We start from the raw sequence: 17,987 nt of genomic DNA on the forward strand, positions 1-17,987 counted from the left end.
CCAGGCGGGCATGGACTCTAAGACCCGCCCCATATACGTTTTTTTATAGGATATCAGATTCTATTTCCATACTAACATTCTCCATATGTGTGGCTGTTTTGGATCGTGAATAAGTATGTCTTCAATAGAGGGATTCTGACTCTCCTTGTTGTTTGAACTGTCAATTCGGGAGGGGCCATGACTTATTGTATATTCTTGCTCCTAAATGCCCTGGATTTAGACTTATCTCATGCATGAACTTCACCAACGTTTGAACTGTCTAAATTATCATCATCAACTACCTCCAATGGATTCCTCAGCCATCCTCTTCCAATTTGGGTCGTCATTTTTCTTGGCTAGACATGTAGATGACTGCCAAAATGTCTCTCAATTGGATCATTAGGATTGTCAAATAGCAATTGGCAGAATTTGTCTGAATGTCCGATAATTTCACAATAAAAACAGAAGGATGGTAATCTCTCATAGCAAAAATTGATCCACAACCACTCTCCACCACTACGTTTTAACTTCTGACCCTTTTTTATTGGGTTTCGAACATCGATAGTAACTTTTATTCGCTGATAATTTCTCCGTGCACTAGTAAAGTTATTCGGATCTGATTCCAAGTAATGGCCTATTTGGTTGCCTAGAATTTTACATGTAGCCTCTGTTTGAAAGCCAACTGGAAGATCAGATATCTGAACCCATATGATTAAGTCATGCAATCCAACTTGGGTTGCTTGCTCTATTACATCCAGGTGTTTCACTATCAACACGTTTTGATTTAATGTCCAAGGACCGTCATTCAGCACTCGCAGTACATCTCGCTCGTGAAAAAACTGGAAAAGAAATCTCTCGTCCAAGTCCGATTTAATTATGGCTTCACATGCTTCCATATTGATGCTAACATATTCTTCATACTTTCAAGGTGTACAGATTTGGTTGTTAGAAACTGACCAACAACAAAGTAGAAACCTTGATTCGTAGGATTAACATGTTCTTCTACCAAAATCACCTTTTGTTCCTCATCATCTTCTAAACATAATCAGGAATAGGCCTCCATTAATCCTTTCCCTTTGTCCATTAAAAATCAGGTCGAAACCCTAGCTTGTAAGGTAAGTTCACAGAAAATATATTCTCAAGAGAGAAGACGACAAACGCTCCAACAGGAGGGCCTGGGAGCTAGAAGTTATTTAAACAGGAAAGATGTTTAAGAAAAGAAAAAGATGAACAAACAAAAGAAGACAAGAAGCAAACATAAAATCTTCAAGAAACAAAGAAAAAAGGCAATGGTTAGGTATAGATTTTGTTTGCAATTTATTTTAGAGTTATTATTTTTCTAGTATTCTTGAGTTTCATTAGTTATTTTTTCTTATTAGGAAGTATAAGCTTTATTTGTTCTCTAGGGCCTGGACATGATTTAAATAAAATATTGTGGCATATTCTTCTTTTGGGAGTAAAGTCAAAGGTGAGCCTCTAATGCAGGTGTTATGGACATTCTTGATGTCTGCTATAGTTGATTATTCTCTTTATCAAAGGATAAAAGAAACTTGATTTTCAGAAAAATGCTTAGATTCAGAAGTCCTTCAATGTATTCAAAGATTACTCCTAAAGGATTTTCTGGTCCAAGTGACCCTAGAAGTTCAAATAGCACAAATGGAAGTGATCCAACTGAAACTAGTGAAGCAGATACTGAAAAAGGAAGCCATGAATAAGTAGCTCAATTCCTCTCAAGCTGATGGGGACAATTTGACGCAGGAAAAAGTGGCTTTGCAAAAAGGATCAGATCCTGGTAATTTTCTGCTCCCAAATATGATTCAAATTTGGTATTCTAAATAATCAGGGTTTCTCAATTCTGTATTCATTTGGAATCGTGGGTTCTATAGAACATACAAGTTTTCTTTTCTATTCACTCGGTTCGTCAAGTAAACTTACTTTAGATTTTTTCTCACACTAACAATTCGGGTAAATGCATCTACATTCACTGAAATTTGAGGTTGGTTTTTTTTACACAAGTGTTACTGAACTTCATTTTCTTTACAATCACTCAACTTTACATTTAATTTCTATATGCTTTTTTAATAGAAGAAATTTAATTATATGTCAACTAAGCCTCATATCATATAAGAATGTGATTTTTAAATTTTATTTGTGAGATGTGCCATATTAGCCATGAAAGTTAGACAATGTTTGGCATATGATGCTTAGTCGGTATATTGTCAACTAAGTATATTCTATGTCACGTCAACATTCCACTAAGTTATCTACAAAAATTGATTTGAATGACTTTATTGAAATCAAATGTGAAGTTCAATGATACTTTTGAAATAGATCCCAAATTTCAATGACATTTTGCTTAATGGCTGAAATGAAGAATTTGGTGATGCTGTTAAAGAATTTTTCTAACCTGGCGTGTGTTTGTTAAATGAAGTGACAGAATCATCCAAATAAAAAAATGGAAACATAAGTAAACCAGAAAGCTCGTAGAAAGCCTAATGGCTTTGCTTCATCAAGTAGAGAAAAAAGTAGAGACTTAGGAAAGAGACCAAAGGTCAACATCAGGGAACAATCACCCGTATACAATCAGTTTCTTTGTGGTTGAATCGTTTGATTGATTCACATTATAATTTTCCTTTGTACAAATGGGATATGAGGTTTGTTTGATTCCTATTATAATTTAATGAAAAATTACCTTTTTTTTTTATCACACTGATGACTTTTATTTAGTTCCATATTTATCCCTTGGTTCTTTCTTTGTCCTCTAGTGATTTTGATATGGTCACATGTGTCATCGTTCACTACTGAAAACCCATCTATAGCATAATGGAGTTATACATATGTCAAGTTTGTTTTTAAGTTGAGTCGTATATTCTCTCAAAGTGAACAAATTAAAGTTTGAAATATTATCCATTGTGCCTACAAACATTAATCTTCTTTTCATTTCCTCAATGTTTTCTTGACTTTTTCTCACTTAGTATGCTTCTGCTACCACTTGTGAACTCAGCTGGATATAAAAAAACATTTAGTTGCTATTATATACATTTTTTAGTTTGCAACTAGGTGTAACCATTTAGTTTTAATTGTACATGCAAGTATTGAAAAGTTGTAATCTAGGGGGAAACATTGAGCGGAATGATGAAATAATTGAAGAAGCATCATCTCATGGTCGTGAATGGCTAGTTGGTAGGAGTTCCAGTACTATGAGTAAAGACCTTATGTACGAAGATGCAATGGAGCAATTCAAAATTGAAATTAGAGAGGAGCTAAAGACTTGTTTATTTATGCTTGTGATAGTACTTTTGGATGTTAACTTTTAGGTACTTTTGGATTTTGTTCCTTTTGAATGTTTATTTAAACAGGCGTTGCCTTTGGATTATAAATATCATTGTTGCGTTAGATTACAAACACTGTTGCCTTTTTGTTACAACATTGTTACCTTTCTCTAAACATCGTTCATTTCTAAAAGAAAACATCGTTGCCTATATTCAAGCATCATTGCATTAGGAAATTAAAACATTGTTGTTTATACTCTAAATATCATTGCATTGGTGAACTAAAATCGTTGCTTTTGGATCTAAAATAGTGTTGCCAACCTTTAATATGCAACAATTGATAAATGTGAAATCGTTGCCTTAGGGTTCATTTTTCGTTGCCTTTTAATTATATCCTACGACCGTTGCACTTGGCTGAAAACAAAAGTAACGATATCTTCGTCATTGCATTAGAGAACATTTCCGTTGCTTTTGAGAGAAAGGGCAACCGTGAATTAACCAACGAAAATATATTATCCAAAATCATTGTATTAACCCATTTTTTAGCATATTGCAACAGTTTTGGGTGCCAAACACAACGAATCAGCATCGTTGCGATTGGCATTCTAAGGTGCAATGAGTAGAGAAAGAAAGATGAAGAAAAAACAATGAACTGGATGAATGACAGAAGGAGACTCTCATCGGATCGTCCACACAAGTATAAAACTTGGATTTTACATTTTAAAGAAAAATTGTTACCCTAAAAAACACTTAGTTATGCTTTTATATTGACATCAAGAAAGAAAGAAAGAAAGAGAGGCGTATGACACTAGTGTGAGGCGGCTCCCACTCTTGTTTCTACAGGGACCAAATTGATATTTACCTAACTCAAATTCAATTTGAATTAATTTAAATTTGTTGGTTTAATAAATCTAATTTAATATTTATTATATAATCTACAGTAAATTAAATTATATGTATATATATTCTTAAATATGTATACGTTTTTATATAATTACTAGAGTAAATAATTATAAGGTCATTATGTTTTTACTTAACACGCTAGTAAGTCCATCATATTATTATAAGGTCCTTAAGTTTTATCTTAATCAATTCTTTAGTCCTTCCATTTGTTTTTATAAATGAAAGTCCAAAATTGCCCCTATTTATATACATAAAAAATTGTCTTTTAGTTTCAAATTTAATCTAATTAATTTTAATGAAGTTTTTGAACTACATATATACCAAAATTAATATAATTTGAAAAAATGTATTATTAATTTTCTTAAATTGTAATTATTTTTTGGGACAATTACAAAACTAGCACATTTTAAGGTGTTAGTTTTCTTTTCTAACTCATTTTGAAAAACTCACCAAAACTAACACATTTCATTAACAAAATTCCAACCTTGCCCTCATCTCTAACCTTATTATAACGTTGTCTTTCCCCCATTCTCTCTCTTTTTCTTGCGCTCTCTCTCTCTATCTCTCTCTCTATCTAAAGAACAAATCAATTTACAGACTACGAACAACAATCAATCTAACCCACAGTTTGTGCTTCAAGATTTTATACAATCCTCTAAGTTTTTCATTTGTTTTTGGTTTTATTTAAGCTTCGTCAATTCATGGATAATATGTAGCATTTTGTTTCTCTAAAACCCATTATATATTGTTTCTGTTGCCTTTTCATGTTATTCCTGGTCGTGCGAAACCTAAAAACAGTGACATTGTCGTAGGAAGATGCATTTGGGTTGGAACATCACTCTGTGATTTTTTTCCAGAAAGGGTCGATATCGTTGATATCTTATGAATCCATTTCAGAATCTATGGCCTCAAGCCATGCTTTAGAATCTGGACTAGTAAGAGCCTCTTCGTAGTTTTCGGGTTCGTCGTCTAACACGGGAACCTCATTATCATCTCCCACTAGAAAATCATATCTAACTGGGAGTTCATGAACTCTTTGTGATCTACGAATAGGTGGCACTGGAGTCTCATCTAATGGGACTCCTTCGGGTACCTCAATCGCCTCTGTTGTTTCAGTCGGTGTTTCTTCTTCTTGAACTTCGCCAAGTTCAATCATGCTTCCCTTTTGTGTTTCTTCGAGAAACTCTTTCTCTAAGAAGGTTGCGTGCTTGGATACGATTATTTTCTGATCATCTGGATGATAGAAGTAATATCCCATAGTTTCCTTAGGGTATCCAATGAAGAAACATTTATCAGATTTCGAATCTAGTTTGTCGGACGCAATGCGTTTGACAAAGGCTGAACAACCCCATATTCTCATAAATGAAAACACGGGTTTCCTACCAACGAACAATTCATATGGTGTGGAACTAGCGGATTTAGTTGGTACTCGATTTAGGGTGAAGAGGGTAGTTTCTAAGGCATAGCCCCAGAACGTCTTTGGAAGTAAGGCCATGCTCATCATGGATCGTACCATATCTAATAGGGTACGGTTTCTCCTCTCGGACACACCATTGTGTTGTGGTGTATAGGGAGGTGTCCATTGTGAGCATATCCCATATTCAGTTAGATAATTCAAAAAATCATCTGAAAGATATTCGCTACCTCGATCAGATCGAAGCGTCTTTATTTTCTTTCCTAATTGATTTTCTACTTCATTCTTGAAGCATTTGAATTTCTCAAAAGCTTCTGACTTGTGCTTCATCAAGTAGATGTAACCATATCGGGTATGGTCATCTATGAAGCTTATGAAGAATCTGAATCCTCCTCTTGCTTGGACTGACATGGGACCGCATACATCTGAATGAATGAGTCCTAGAGTGTCTGATACACGCTCACCTTTATTGCTAAAGGGTGTCTTTGTCATTTTACCTTTTAAACATGATTCGCATGTTTCCAATGATTCATGATCGATTGGATCTATAATCCCATCTGAATGTAGCTTTAGCATGCGTCTCTTGTTTATATGGCATAAACGATAATGCCACAAGTAAGTTGAATTATCTAGCTTATGTCTTTTGGTATCAATTGCAAAAACAGGAATTTTGTCATCTAACACATAAATCCCATTTTGTGATATTCCTGAAAAATAAAAGATCGAATCTTTATAAAAATTGCAACTCTTGTCTTTTATTGAAATATGAAAAGCCGTCGTCAATAAGGCGACTAATAGAAATAATATTTCTAGATATTCCTGGAATATCCTCAGGCTGCATCCGATATCAAGTACCAAAAGATTCAGACTGTGAAATTTTAATATAAAACATACCAGATGTTGAAGTCCCAGCTTCTTCCCCTTTTGAGGAAGGCTAGGTACACCAATAGTTTCTTTTCCAATGCCCGCCTTTACCACAGAAGTGGCACTCTCCTTTGGGCTTCTTCACTTCCTTTCCATTAGCTTTGTAGGGCACAGCTTTCTTACCTTTTTTGGGATAATTAGGATTGGGATAGCTCCCTTTCCTTTTCTTTGATCCCTCAATGACAAGAGCCGGTATGGCTTTGTCTTTCTTCATATTGGGCTCAACTGACTTGAGCATATTTGCAAGCTCTTCAAGAGAGGTTTGCAAGTCATTCATCTGATAGTTCATAATGAACTGTGAATAACTTTCTGGGAGGGATTGAAGAATTAAGTCTATACTTAATTCGTTATCCATCGCAAATCCAATACTAGAAAGTTTGGTAATGTAGCCAATCATCTTGACACAATGTGTTATGACAGATGTGCCCTCTTGCATCCTACTACGATATAGCAACTTGGATATCTCATAGCGTTCGCACCTGGTTTGTTTCCCAAACAATTCCTTTAGGTGCATGATGATGGAATATGCATCCATTTTCTCATGTTGCCTTTGTAATTCCGGTGTCATCGATGCAAGTATGATGCATCCGGCATGATCATCATCAGCCTTATGCTTCTGGTAAGCATCAATTTCCTCAATGGGAGCATCATTAGCAGGGAGAGGGGGTATCGATGTATCAAGTACATACCCTATTTTATCGAACTTCAAAACAATTTTGAGGTTACGAAACCAGTCGGTGAAGTTTGAACCATTCAATTTGTTATCGGTAAGAATGTTTTGCAGATTGGTTTTAGTCATGATTATAAGAGTGGGTTTAATTAAACCTGAGAGTGAGAAAGAGTAAACGTATGTCATTCATTTGCTTAAAGTATATCAATCTAAAATTATAAGCCTTTTAGTTTATTTTAGATTGCTCCCACTATTTTGCCAAATTAATAGCCCTCCATATTAATTCGAAGAATTTCACAAATCCTTTAGTGAGCTAGGATCCTAACTCCTGAGATTTCGCCTTGAGTTTACTCAACAAGCTAGTCTCATTCATTAGGTAGATTCATGTAATCAATCACATCTTTAATGTGATTCCTAGGTTATTGGGTTACTAACCACATTAGTAACTAATATGCTATTCATATTAATCCCAACCGTCTTGCCCATTAGTTTATGACAACATGAGTTTACTCATCCAATTATCATAATCTAATTTAAGTATTACCCCATATTCATGAAAAACGATTTTTGATAATTCAGGTGTTACCGAAAGGACCCCGAGCTTGAGTTTACTCAACAACCCAAAGGCCCTCAGCACTGCCGGCTGAATTATAATATTAGGGACGGGCAACCGATTTTAATAACTTATTTATTTACTTAACTTTTTAATGATGGATTTTATTTTAGGTCTCATAATCTAACTTAGTCTTGATTTGCTTTAGCATACATCAGACACATACATTCACATACATTGGCGTTATGGACATATCATCTAAATTATTCTGTCGAGCCAGAGACGGAATAAAAGGGCAAACCTAAGGAAATACTAACTATTACATATTTCTCTTTAGGTCCTCCGTCTTCTCCATGGCGCCTTGAAATTACATATTAATTTCTATACTACTAAAGAAAACTTCAATTGAATTGAAGGGAATCAGATGAGAGGAGAAATTACAATAGATAGTAGAAAGACAGGACTCGCAGGCCCTATTTCAAAAATACCAAAAGACTAAAGAGGGTCCAAATATGTCCATAACTCCAAACATGCACAGACTTAATTAAATAAATTTAATTGGTTGATTACATAACTATCTTATGTAATATTTATGTTAATCACATTAACTTATCAATTAAGTTTCATCCAATTTTACTTCTAACAGTTTCGTATCTTTTATATTAATCTTTAGATTAATATAACTATACAAAACTTTAATTATGCACGTCCCAATTATTTTGATTTTAATTCATTTAACATTTTGATTTACAAATTGGTAAAACAAACTTTTAAATAAATTAGGAACATACGCATAATCTGTTTCAATTAACAATTAATTAAAACTTATTTATCTTTAGAATTAATTAATCAAAACAATTTGTTAATTAATCATAACTATAAATATTTATTCAATCCTATTGAAAACTTCTAAATTTTCATATATGAAATAACGGATTTAACGATGGCTCTGATACCACTGTTGGAAATTAGGCTAAGGTATAGCAGCGGAAATATAAATTTTTTAACCTATTTCCATTTAACCACAAGATCCGTTAACCGTTATTTCATATAAAGAAGGATAAGAAGAAATACCTTTTAGAAGTTCTATCTACCGTTGCAAACGAAGTGCCCACAACTTCAAAAGAGATAGAAACTGTCTACCAATCTGCCCCTATCCGAAACAGACCTTCCAGACCTCCGAACGACAATCCCTTCGGTGGAAACGTGGAAGAATATGTCTAGAAGCTCTTGTCCAAAAATCGCGACGATCCGACGGTTCAATCTCCGGGAATCCGCGAAATCGTGAACTGACCTGATGTAGGAGTAGTAAAACGAATTTCTCCCTTTTGTTTGTTTTTCTTCTTCGAGTTCCCAAACACGAAATAAAACACGGGAAGATTAATTTAGTATCAACCGTTGAATAGCAACCAAAGTAGATTGCCTCTAACTAATCAACACAAGATCAAGGATAAAAGAAATAGATGAAAATTAATTGATCAAACGAAGCCGTAGAGAAATCTCGTCCTCAAACTAGGGGTGTCGGATTTTCTCTCTCTTGGACTAGGTGAATTTCGAAAATCACAAGTAGGGTATGGCTTGCTTGGATTTCAAAAATCTTAAGGGAAGGGGTATTTATAATCTCTTGTATCTAATCCCTAGTTAGATAGAATTAGGTTACTAAATAGGAATTCCATTCGGATTAGAATTCCTAATTATTATCTCACTATATATCTAATATATTAAGGATAATAATAATAACCTTATTGGATAATAATAGGAGTATATTAATCTAATTAAAACTCCTAACTTAATTATCTCTTAATTAATTTAATTCATATTCCTAATCTAATTAGGATTAACAAAATCAAATTAATTATTCATGTATATCACTACATGAATTTCGACCCCCTTATGTCCATGGGCCTTATTGGGCTCAATTGGGCTTCTATCAATTAATTAACATCTATCTCTCTTTTAGGTTCAAAGTCTTATGTGTGATCCATTAGGTTCTTATTGCTTCTAGCCGTATGCAACGTTATTAAATTAATTTTCAAAGAATTATATTTAATCTTTGCATAACGGAATGATGTACAGAATATGTGATTAGCAAGTCCGTAATCATTCCCTCCAGAGCTATAAGAAGACAGGTTGATTCTGTCGTTAACCTTTCCGTATTAGTTACAGTATAATTCGATCCTTTATCAACTACATCCTTGAACTGAATCTTATGACTATGGGTGATGTCAAGTCACATATAGCGAGACGTTCGTTTTACTTGTACAGGCCGAGTCAACTCAAAAAGATAGGTTAAGTGAAATCTGTATTTCTTACTCTTAAGCTATCACCTTGCAAGGATTTAGAGTCGAGTCTTCCACAAGCGATCCATGGATGTATCTCCCATTTATCGGGAGTGATAAATGCTCAATCCAATATATAACGACTCCATAATTACTTCCTGTGATACCCAACGTCTACTGTTCACACCCCAGAGTTATCTCTGTTAAGGATCGTGTTACACCAGAGTCAAAACATCACATTTCGTAATCCAGAATATCAATTAATATTCCTTTGAGTATGAGGATTAGTTATACCTATTAATACCAATGAGATGAACAGGTGACAAGGATGAATCTACCCATCCTGTTATCTCAAATCGGATCCCCAATCCTAATGAACAACGTTTCATCGGATCTATGTAACTGTCCAGATATCTGTATATATGAAGCTTGTGAGATCAGCTTTCTGTCGGACAGAAGACATTGTTACATACAAGTCTCAACAGTGATATGTCAATCCCAAACATATCACTTGACTTGGGGTGGTTTTAAGTTTATCAGTTTACTATAAAGTTTTGTCTCACTTCATGCTTGTATGAACACTTTATAATCACTTTAAATAAACTTACGGATTTCCTTTTATTAGACTTTATTTAGTGCTTAAAAGGGATTGCCTTTATATAGTTATAAAACATATATCTCATTAAACAAATGATATAAAGAACAATTCATTTACATTAAGTTTGTATCCTAGAACAATTGTCTATAGGACACTAAACCCCAACAGAAATATGTCCACCCCGAACACTTGTCTGTGTATGCTTTCGTGGGATGGAGAATGGAAAAAAGAGGGGCCCATGGACACAATGATATACGTTGGTGGTCAATCGAAGGTGCTCCATTTTTCAACACCAACTGATTATCAAACTTTGAGAGATAGGATTCACGCTTCGTTGAACGTTGATTCAACCTATTTTGACATACAAATGGTAATGCACACAACATACGGTCCAAATAAACTTTTTGGAAGATTAGCAGACATAGTGGATGACAGTGATATTGCTGGATTCGTTGAGTTTTGTCGATGGAATAAACCCGATGTGATGCCATTATATTGCTGGATTCACGGGGCGTATTCTTCTTCCAGTCATCATGAAGGAAAATAAACAAGCCTAGGCATAGCGGAATAATAAAATTTTATATATTTTATCTATTTCCCTTTTCCAAGATCTGTTAAATGTTATTTCATATAAAGAGGGATAGATAGTAATTCCTTCTCAAATCCAACAAATGTACATACAATACAAGAGAGAATCGCAAATGTAAAGTCAAGTTATTTACCCTCTTTTTCGTCATTCCTTCTGAATTCGATTCGTTGTCTGATCTTCGTGTTCTCGCCATGTCCACTCGAAATAACAAAGATTCACCGGATGAAATGTACAGAATCGGGCAATGAATCGCTGGAAAGTTAGAGAGAAGAATAACAGGGTGTTAGGTTAGAGAGATGGAAGTTCGAATGTTAAAGAGCGGGGAGCGGAGTGTTAGAGATGAGGGCAAGGTTGGAATTTTGTTAATGAAATGTGTTAGTTTTGGTGAGTTTTTCAAAATGAGTTATAAAAGAAAACTAGCACCTTAAAATGTGCTAGTTTTATAATTGTCCCTTATTTTTTTCTTTATTTTTTAATATAATATCTTTAAACTAACATTAAACATTATTATAAATTTTTAAAAATCATATATTTTCTTCTTCATTCATAAAATTTATTAGAATTGTAATTTTATAATGATAGTCTTACTCATATTTTAATAATTTTTGAAATATTTTTCATTTATTTTTTTAGTCAATAAATTTTACTTTATTAAATTAAAATTTTATAATTATATAAAAAATTAATAAATCAATTACTTTATATTGGAGAGATGGCAATTATGTAGGAAAGAAGAGAAAAACAATATAAAATAGATGTTTTATTATTAAAACATAAAGTAAAGGGTAATTTGGTATTTTAAAATTTATTTAGTACATTTTGACCATTGGCCCAAGCATAAGGACTAAGGAATTAACAAAAACAAAAACTGGAGGACTATATAATTGTTTCTAAAAACACAGGGACTAAGTAGTGTATTAGATAAAAACACAGGGGACCTTATTTTTTTTTTTTTAGTAGAAAAGGGAAGGAAAGCAAAGCAAAACAAGCAACTACACCGGGATTAGCCTAGGAAAGCTAACCCCAATCCTATCTTCTAAAAGAAGAGGAGAAAGAGCGATAGGGGGAACGGTAAGGGTAGAAACACCTAACACCCCCTCATGGCCTGCCGCCGCCAAGTGATCTGCAACACGGTTCTGCTCCCGGAAAATGTGGCTGAACTCAAGGATATCAAATGAGGGGCTAAGCCTCTTAATAGCTTTAATAAGGTTGCGGCTATGAAGACCCATGGCATGACTATCCAAAATCATATTGATGGCCTCCAAGTTATCTGACTCCACAGAAAGCCTCTTAACACCCAGCCTAATCGCCAGCTGGATCCCAGAGAGAATGCCCCAGAGCTCCACAGAGAAGGAAGAACCCAAACCCAAATTCTGGGTAAACCCAGAAAGCCAAGCGCCTCCCGCATCCCTAAGAACACCTCCGGCAGCAATCTTACCATTACTGAGGCAGGAACCATCAGTATTCAGCTTCACAACCCCCTCTCTCGACCTGCTCCAGCTCACGAGGTGGACATCACTACTCGGGGAAGATCTGGCAAGGGACTCACCTTTGAAACTATCAATAATAGAGGAGAGTTTCTTCAAGAAGAACTCAGCTAAGTTAGCCAAAAGCACAACTTTATTATCAAAAATCTCCCCGTTCCTCCATTTCCACACTTGATGACAGATAATGGCAAAGAAAATGTCCCCATGCTCCATATAAGACAATAACTTTCCCCTAATACCATCTGAGAACCAGTCGTTCACAGAATGGGACATGAAGGAAGAGAAAGTATGATGAGGGAGAATTTTCTTCCAAACCTCTTCACTCTTAGGGCAATCCCTAAGAGCGTGGCACAACGATTCAACATGGCCTCTACATCTACCGCAAGCTCCAGAGGTCGCCAAATGCCTTCTGTATCTATCTGAGTTAGTAAGTAATCTGTCTTTAACGCCCAGCCACAGGAAGCTCCTCATGCGGTAGGGGATTTTAAGGGACCAAATGGTCTTCCAAATATCCGAGGGATTATCAGTCCTGTTAAGGGAAAAAGCTTCAAAGGCAGATTTGCAAGAATAGACTCCATTGTTAGTCAGCGCCTAGCAATGCTTATCCATGTCTTCCTCTTGATTACTCACCTTCACTCCTCTAATTCTAAGGAGAGTCTCAAGGCTAAAGAAAGAATCAAATTTAGGCCAAACCCAGTCCCCTTCAGAGTCCACCACATCGGCTAACCTCCAGTTTTGGATATCACTAGGCGGGGGGGGAAGTTCACACATCCACTAAAGGTTTATCCCCAATCCAGGTATCAAACCAGAAGCTTATGGACTTACCATTACCCACATCCAGACCAACCCCCGAGCAAAACTCAGCAAAAACGGCGCTAAGCCCTTTCCAGAGGAAGGAACAATTGATAACTCTCTCTTTCGGGCCCCCAAAGATCTTATCTTTTCGATACTTACCATAAAAAAGGCGAACCCAGAGAGAGGAGGGGCATTGCCACATACGCCAAAGGAGTTTCATTAATAAAACTTTATTATTATCCTTAGCTCTCCTAATGCCCAAACCCCTTGAATCTTTGGGCTGACAAACCTCACTCCAAGGCACCAGGTGGATCTTTCTTCCCTCCGCAGCTTCCCCCCACAGGAACCTTCGGTTAATCTTATCAAGATCATTAAGCACAGGATTCGGAAGCTGACAAGCCTGCATGATGTGGTTGGGAGCAGCGGAATTCACAGATTGAATTAAAGTCAGATGGCCAGCGAGGGAGAGAGTCTTGGCTTTCCACGTGGCACACCTCGTATTAGCTTTGTCCAAAGTATCTTTAAAAGAAACTTTAGACACTCTCTCACTATGGAGAGGAATCCCCAGATACTTCCTAAGAGAATTAGTAAGAGGAATACCAGACAAATCACTTAATCTTTTACAAATTCTCGGATTCATATTCTTAGAGCACATCATCCTAGATTTCTGGATATTAAGTCTCTGACCAGAGGCCGAAAAAAAACAATCCAGAATATCCATAATGACACTCAACTGCTCCTCATTACCTTCAAGAAAGATAAGGACATCGTCCGCAAAGAATAAGTGGGTCACCTGGGGACAGAAACTGTTGATGGCCACCGGGTGGAAACTCCCAATATCAATGGCATCTTGAATGAGGTGGGACAGCCTCTCCATAGCAATAACGAAAATGAAGGGACTCATAGGATCACCCTGACGGATGCCCCGACCCGGAGAGAACTCCTCCGACATATCCCCATTCACCATAACCTGAAACACAGGAGAAGTAATACAAACCTTAATAAGATTTCTACAACTGTCCGGGATCCTAGCTCTCTCCAGACTCTCCATCAGGAAGTTCCAGTTGATGCGATCATAGGCCTTCTCCAAATCCAGCTTAAGAGCCACAATGCCTTTCTTCCCTTTCCTAATCTTCATAGTGTGCACCATTTCTTGGGCAATCACCACATTATCCATCATTTGTCTACCGGGTACAAAACTACCCTGATTCTGACAAATGATCTCCGGAAGAATGCCACGGATTCTATCAGCCACAATTTTTGTAATCGTCTTGTAAAGAACATTACAAAGACTGATGGGTCTCATATGCAAAAAGGAAGAAGGTTTATCAATTTTAGGAATAAGGACCAGGAGAGTTCTATTAACCAGCTCAATATCCTTAGACCCATTGAACACACCTATGATAAACTCATAGATACCCTCCTTCACAACACCCCAATGCTTGTGGTAGAAGCCAGCTGGAAGACCATCAATACCAGGCGCTTTAGACGCCCCAATGCTGAAGATGGCATGGTCAATCTCTTTTCGGGAAATAGGAAGAAAGGCACTCTGACTGATATCCTCACTGATCAAAGGAAAGGTAGCAATAGAGTGAGCCCTCTCCAGCTGAACAAGATCCTCTTTGAATAGCTCCTTATAGAACTCCAGAGCCAAATTTCGAATCACCTCATCTTCATACACCCACTCCCCATCAGAATCTTTGATAGCCTCAATTCTATTACTCTGCCGCATGATCATAGTAGACAGATGGAAGTACCTGGTATTACGATCCCCATCCCTAATCCAGGATTTCCTAGACTTCTGGAACCAGAGAAGCTCCTCCTGCCTAAGCACAGCTTCTAGCTCCTTCTGAAGGGTTCTAAGGAGGCCATCTAAACTGTGATCAAACCTCACATCCAACCTACGCTGAACGCCCTCCATCCTTTTTAACAACTTATTCTTTCTTCTAATAATGTGCCCAAAGACATTCTTATTCCAACCAAGCACCTTCTTCTTGAACCCTTCAGAAGCTTGCAGGACATTCGAATGAGGTTTCCAATTATCTTGGACGAACTCCTTAAACTTAGGATGGGACTCCCACACCAGTTGGTACCGGAATGGTCTCTTCCCCCTAGGCCGGTTGCCTCTCAAAAGTCTAAACAAAATAGGGCAATGGTCCGAATGACAGAGCGGAAGATTTAAAACAGAACACTCAGGGAAAGAAGTCAGGGCAGCCACATTAGCATAGACCTTGTCCAAACGAACAAAGGTACTATTGCGTTTCCAAGTGAATCTATGACCCGAAGCCCCCAAGTCGGAAAGCCCACATAAATCCATATTATTTTTGTGGTGAAGACAGCGATTAACATAATGATTGGAACCTCCTCTCTGGTCACTCATAAGGCCGATATCATTAAAGTCTCCCGCAATAAACTAGGGCTCAGAGATGCTGCCACTCATCGAAAAGAGGATCTCCCACAGCCATTTGCGATTAACTAAGATCGGATCAGCATACACAAGGGTAGTCAAGAAGGGAGTAATACCAGAAATGCTCACTTTACAGTGAATGAACTGCTTATCGATACTAATAACATCAAAATGAATCCGATCTGGCCTCCAGAAAAGCCAGATCCCACCAGCTCGGCCAGTAGCCTCCGATCTAACACACCTCCAGTTCTTAAACTTATTAACCACCTCATCTGCTTTCTCTCCACTAATCTTAGTTTCCAGTAAAGCAAAACACGAGGGGTTAAAACTGTTTAATTAGGTCATTAATATGGATACGGGTAGCCTTGCTAGCCGCACCCCTAACATTCCAGCACAACAAGTCCATAGAAAGGAGGAGACTGACCGCACCAACCTACCTAAGCCAGGTATTTACTAGGGGCTCCTGAGAGCCTCACCGAGGTACCCGCAGGTCCCCTCTTCTCTGAAAAAACCAAAGAATTCTGGATGCTTTTTTGTTTGCCCTTTGGCTTTTTCAAGCCAGGTTTAATAACCCCCATTGGATTCCCAATTCCAGGTCCACCAGTAAGAATAGAAGAACTACCCTCATTAGTTTCCTTCATCTTTCGGGCCGCCTGAACCAGGGGGCCCCCCTGAGCTTCATTCTTGGAAGCAAAGAGGGGATTAACAGAATCAACCACTAGCTCAAAAGACACAACAGACTCCAAACCCGGCAAACTGTGTTCCATAAGCTCATCTCCCTGGACAGGCTCATGAACGTCTTCAATAGATAGGGCACCAAACCTAGAGCCAGACCTAAGAGCTAAGCTGGTACCAGCCTCCTCCGTAGCCTTGGGGATAGGCTTCTCCTTCACACTAGGGGCAGCCATAGCTTAGAAGGAGCGGAAATCCCCTTCTTGATAATATTAGGAGGAAGATTCTGCATAATAGGAGGCTGAGTTCTACGACGAGTAGTCCGTTTAGCTACCATCCAAGGACCAAAGTTTCCTTCATTCCCTTGGTTACCTACAGAAATACTCCCACTCTCCATAACAGTCTCCTTCAAAACACTCTCCCTTTTGGGGCAACCTTCCTGAGAATGACCATAAATTCCATAATCATAACAAATGTTATGTAAGCCTTCATATTCGATAAAGAACACCTTGTTCTGAACACAGAACTTAGATAATAAGGGTTTCACAAGATCCACATCCACACAAACCCTAGCAAACTTGCCCCTAATGGCACCAATAGTAGTCTTATCCACATGGTGGACCTTCCCAACCATGCCTCCTATTTTGCTTAGGAATTTCTCACTGTAATACTCAATGGGAAGGCCCGGAAACCTAACCCAAGTCAAAATCCTGTTAATAGTAGAATCATGGGGATTAAAATTAGGAACCCAAGGCCGTAAAGCCAGAACGTGGTTGGAAATAATATATGGGCCCCCCTTGATCACAGTATTGTAATCCTCAACTCTAGTAAACTTGATGACATAGAAGTCATTTTCAAGGTCAGTAATACTGACTTTCCCTTTCCTAGCCCACTGGGCTTGAATCCTTTGGGCAAAATAATTAAAGCTGATCCTCTTCCCCAACACCTTAACTATCAAAGACACCTTCCACTTCTCTCTGAGTTCCCTCTTCTCTTCCGAAGACAGTCTAATAACCGGACAAAGAGGATCATCCTGGACACCATCCTCCTCGTCCGAATCAGAGAAAAGATCCACAGAATCCCCTACCATCTCCACTTCCTCAAAGCAGAGCTCCTCCTCAACCACTCCCATAACAGTGTCTTTCCAAGACCCTTTACCTATCCTGTTATTTCCAACTGCAGTCCTGGGGGAGGCCATGTTCCCCTGTCCCTGAATATCATGCCCAGCCTCAAAACGGCTCTGACTCGAGGCAACCTGCCCCCCAAATGCAGCCTCAGCCTGCCCATCACTGACCGGAAGAGGACAATCAATGCCAGGCACAATGCCGAAAAAACCAGGCCAACGCCCAGCCCCAGCATCGGCAGGCCCCCTGCGGTGCCCGGCGCCATCGGCAGGGAGGACAGGCGCCGCACAGTCCGCATGCGACAACTTGCCCATTCGTCCA

The sequence above is a fragment of the Euphorbia lathyris genome, chromosome 2, assembly GCF_963576675.1.
Source record: "Euphorbia lathyris chromosome 2, ddEupLath1.1, whole genome shotgun sequence".
Taxonomy (NCBI): Eukaryota; Viridiplantae; Streptophyta; class Magnoliopsida; order Malpighiales; family Euphorbiaceae; genus Euphorbia; species Euphorbia lathyris.